Here is a 5452-nt window from a genome sequence, read left to right on the forward strand (position 1 = left end):
CAGATGACCCTCACTTGTGGCAAATTGACAAAAAGTAGAAACTACAATGGAATAAAAATAAATCTAACCGGCACTTTGTCTAATGAGAAAATGGCCAAGAAGCAATAAAAACAATTAATGAGATAAAGACAGAGGAAAGAAACAGGCAGTGCAAAGTTCTGCAGTTACAGACAGGGCAAGCAGGAGGCGCGTGGTAGGGACCTAGTCAGCATGTCTGTTACCTCAGTATTCATCCTTCATCACAATGGAGGTGCTAAAACCACATGAAAGGGAGTTGTCATTTAGTCAATGTGCTGAGTATCCATCCCTTGTGGGAAAAAGGACACACAGCAGCTCAGGGAAATGGCTGCTCTGAAAACTGTCCTTGCCAATGCCAGACGGCCATGTCCTCCAGCCAATCAGAAATCAGGCTAAGCCATGACGATGTTAGGAGCCTGCCTGCCCCAGACCTTAGCAGGTAATTATTTTGTCTAATGACAAAAGAGCAAGCCCCTGGCTATCTCTCTTTCAGAAGCTAAACCCTCTCAGAACTCTGCTGATGCTTTGGGTGTTCACACACATTTCCCACCGACCACCTTTGATGTTCTCATCTCTTACCTGAAACCTCGGGAAGTTCCACCTAAGATAATGTGAGACCAAAATGAGAGACCAAAATGCTTTCACCCTAAAACTAAGGCCTAAGATTTCTACTTTCAGGAATAGGCCATTAGTTACTGAAACCAGTCAGTTCAGATTCCAGAAACCAGGAAGTGTAAAAGTACAGAGTCACAAGATAGTCATGAGGTAATGCCTGCCAGACTATGGAATGTCCTCTCCCTGGTTTCCAGGGTAACTGACCACAGAAATGCCCCCACCTGAGGGCAACCAATGAGAAATGGTGGCGGGCAACCACTCCCTTAGAAGTAATTTCTAGAAGTCCCTAGAAGCGAGCCAATCAGAATTGTACCTGTACTAGCACCCCTAAATGGTGTAACCTTGTGACTTTCCCCTTTAAAAACTGAGCTTGCAGACAGGTAGGCGCTTCCTCCAGCCTCCACTGTGTTGGATGTATTGGACGAAGTCCCTGCCTAGGCTTGTATTGCTTTTGGATATCTAGAATTAAACCTTGCTTTTGCATTCCGGCATGCTCGTCTTTGGTGGTCTCTCTGGGGGTCACGATCTGGGCACAACATTTGGGGGCTCATCCGGGATCCCCAGAGACCCCCCGCCGGGACACCTAAGAGCTCCGGAGGTCCATCTGCACCGATCGGTAAGAGCGCTCCATTTTCTTGTCTTTGTTTTACTTTCATTTTCTTATCCGAAGCCGAATAATGAATCTGACAGGCTCACCTTGGCGGACGCGCCTGTAAGGTGACCTGGAGGAGTTGGAAGACGTTCCAACCCCTCATCAGGATGCGGGGGTCCTCACAGGTGTCCCCCGCCCCCTGTCATAGGACGCCCGAGAGGGGTCCGTCTGTTAGGATGCCCGTGAGGGGTTCGTCTGTTTGGATCCGTCTGGGGATCGGGAGATGCCCGTGAGGGGTCCGTCTGTTTGGATCCATCTGGGGATCGGGAGACTCTGTTGAATTGTCCCTGTCCCATCTGTAGGTCTTTGGCATTATCGAGGCTCCCTCTCCGGACTCTCGTCTGCCTGGACCATCTGTAGGGCCCTTGTTCTTCCTTTTTGTCTGCCTATCTTGTTCGTCAGTGTTATTTGTTATACCTTCATAAATGTATAAATGTGTGAGAACTGTGGCCACATGTGTGAGTGTTTTATGCCTGAGCTTGTGTGTGCATTGGGACTTGTGGGCCGGATTGCCAGCCGAAGGGATGGAGACCCCTTCCGTGGTTGAACTGGCACAGACTAACCTAACATTGCTTCCTTGCTCTCTCTGACCAGAGCACAGGCAGCAGGCAGCAGGCAGCAGAAAGCTTGCAGCTGCACAGCTGCTACTTCGGGGACCCAGGGCGCCGCTGAGAGGGCTAGGCGGCCCGTGAGCATCACGGGGCCTAGATGCAGCGGGTTCAGGCCCCAGCTCACTCAAAAAGCTATGGAGTAGAGGCTTGGCTGCATGGGAACTAGGCATGGCTTTGTGCTAGAGCGGGCTGTGAGCACTGTGGGGCCCAGATATGGCCGGCAGGTTCTGGCTGGGCTCCTGTGTGGACATGGGGCAGAGCTGGCAGGAGCCAGCAGGAGCCTCAAGGAGCTCAGTGTGGGGCCTGGTGGAGAACTAACTGCCCCTCCAGGGTCACAGCTGAGGAGTGGCCTACAGGTCTGTGGGCCCAGCCAGGGCGTGGAGTCATCTTTTGTCTCCATGGTACAAGCCTTCCCCGTTCTCTTCCATGCTGTTGGGTGGGGCTCCCAAGACCTGCCCTGGGGCTAAAACCTGATCAAGGTCTGGCTCCAAGAATGGAATGTCACCAACAGTTTGTCTGTGGCACAGCGCTGATGCAAATTGAGTTATTCTTGTTATGGTAAGTGCATGTATTTCTGTTCTTGTTTAAAATATTGTAACTTTACAATATATTCTAGAGTACTGAGGGAAATCACAAGAAGGACTTTGGTAAGAGTTTCTGTTTTAAAGGAAAAGAAAAAAGTGAAATTTGTCTAGAGTAAATGTCTGAGGGATAAAAGGAACGGACTGAGGGTACATGGAAGGTTGTAGAAGGTCAGAGGGGATGTGATGTTAACTGTTTGTTATGGTTTCTTATACCTGCAAATACTGAATTTGAAAGTTAATTCTTATTTGTTTTCATCTTAAGAATGGCTAATGATTCTGCAAACTGCTTATGTGTGTATGTATACAGGTATGTGACTTGAAAATGTAAGCAAGCTTTAACTGTATGTATGTATGTGAGTAACTTGGATCCAACTGTGTGTATGTGTGCAAGTAATTACTGTTTAGAAAAATGAGCTTTAAACAGCAACCACATGGCTCCCTCCATCTTGGCTGGTGACCTCATGGGCAGCCATGTGGCTGGCAGCCATCTTTTCTAAGGTTATAAAGATCTACTTGAGTTAACACCTAAGTACTTATGTCTTTACCAAGTGTTCAACAGTAAGTTACTAGAGAATTTAAATAGACAGCAACATATGTTTAATAAATAAGATACTTAGTAAATATTAAAGCTGCACATCAATGCTTTTATACACAGGAATATACCTTGCGCTGGCAGCTAAACTTTGTTAACATAAAGGAATCATAGGAAACAGCTGAGGTTTGCAAATGTATGGCAGGACTAGAGTTCCAAAAATAGTCTAGTTGCAGTGGTGGAAGACATTTGAGAGATCTCAGTCTTTTAAGAACAATTTTTATAGTTAAAAACCAATGGCTTGAAAAAATGTTTCTCCTTATATTGATATTTTGTTTTGGTTTCTTTACTGAACCTGTATTTGATGCTAGAAGAGCTTCAACTTAAAAGCATTGTTTTTAGGCAACTTTTGTAGACTGTTAGAGGACATAAATAGTCAGTCATAAGTAATCAAGTTTTTTAATTGTAGTCAGGGTAAGTAAGTACTGATGTAAGTTTACTCATTTACTCAGTCTCTTGCATATGTTTTTAGGGTTGAGCTTGAAACAAACAATTAGAAACAAAGTTTGTCTATTCAGATATACCTGGACAGCCCTCATACTTCAGAGATCTGCAGAATACGGCATTTAAATGTTGATCTAAAAGCTTACTATATCAGACAGGCTTCCAGATCCTAGCAGTGACCCAAGGTCTCCAAAGAAGATTACGTATGAGGCACCACAACGTCTCTGCCTGAAATATGACAACGCTGACCACAGGGCAAGATGCCCCAATGCAATGCCTGCCGCCAGGACCCAGCCCAGACTGTGGACAAGCAGTAGGACACTGGAATTGATTGCACCTTTTTGCGTGATCAAGGTCAGTCTTCCATGTGCCTATTCCACAGGAAAAATACTCTGCCTTATGGACCTGATGGTGGAAGAAGATTGATGCTGTTCTGACTGGTGCCTCCAACGCTATGGAGACCTGGGTAGGGATTGGTCCCTGTAATTTATAGGATTGGAAGCTTCTAGGTCTGCACTCAGATATAGTTTATCCTTCTCAGATCTCTGACAGTACTGATGGCCAGGCTCTAACTTTGTCAGCATGGCAGCATCAACCAGATCCTCATGCAAGGCTATAGCTTTCTTGCTAGCTCACTTTTAGGAAAATGTTCTAAGATATAAAAGTTTAAGTAAGTCATAAAGGTTCAGATATGAGTCCAAAATGAGATAAGTTTCAGATTACTCTCCTGTTCTATGGTTCAGAGCTTAACATTTAGGAGTCCTGATGAGCTGGTAGAGCAATGACTACTTATTGTTCAGTCACAAGCTCAATATTTTGGATTTGTTTTAGATGTCATCTAAATATGTCTAAATGTAAACCTAAAAGTGCTTCTCATCAGGTCAAAAATCTCTGTCCAATTTATACCTGGCTTTCTGGACAGAAGGAAAATGCACAAGTTTTAACCCAAATCTGTAGTTCTTGTTGGGACTCAAAGGTATGAGTCCACTTCTGCTGTTTTACAAGATACCCATTATCTGCTTTGTTTACAATATGGATTTCAGTACAGATTGGTAACACTAATGTATCTAAAACTTTTATGTCATTTTGTAAGTAGGCCTCAAAGGATCAAAAGAGCCATAAAAACCTAGACCCACTTCACAGAGGTCAAAAGGACCCCAGATAAGTATTCCTAAAGATGGTATTTTTCCTCTCTCCTGGTCTTGGGACTACTGATTTTCCCATTACTAAGGGTATGGACCTAAGAGTTCCAAATAAGTTCATAAATTTTAACTTCTGTTCCTAGTTTAAATTTGTCTCAACAGATTTCCATTTGGCTGGCAGTCACCTCCAGGTTTCAGTTGCTGACTCCACTGCTCCAGACGACTGTGAGCTCCAGACTTGCAAAAAGCTGACGTGGACCAGCACAGCTAACATGGTTCTTCTCTGTCCCTATGGGGTCAGGCAGCTACATGCTTCTGACAAATGCCCCCTTGCCCAGTCTTTGACTAGCTTTTCAGCCTTTTGGGGCCCCCTGACATCGGCGCCCAATGCCAGCTTGAAGCAGTTCCAGAAGAGAACGTCACCCATGTTCCCTGTTCAGAAAAGGTTGAAATGCTGGGTCAAAAGAAAACTCCCTGGCATAGAGACAAGATGGCTAACTATACATGGCCATTATTAGAGAGGGATACTTAGAAGCTAACTGTCCAAAACCCATGATTGGGTTTCATTAGGCACATGAGAAGGGGGAAATGTGAGACCAAAATGAGAGACCAAAATGCTTTCACCCTAAAACTAAGGCCTAAGATTTCTACTTTCAGGAATAGGCCATTAGTTACTGAAACCAGTCAGTTCAGATTCCAGAAACCAGGAAGTGTAAAAGTACAGAGTCACAAGATAGTCATGAGGTAATGCCTGCCAGACTATGGAATGTCCTCTCCCTGGTTTCCAGGGTAAC

The sequence above is a fragment of the Peromyscus maniculatus genome, chromosome 23, assembly GCF_049852395.1.
Source record: "Peromyscus maniculatus bairdii isolate BWxNUB_F1_BW_parent chromosome 23, HU_Pman_BW_mat_3.1, whole genome shotgun sequence".
Classification (NCBI taxonomy): Eukaryota; Metazoa; Chordata; class Mammalia; order Rodentia; family Cricetidae; genus Peromyscus; species Peromyscus maniculatus.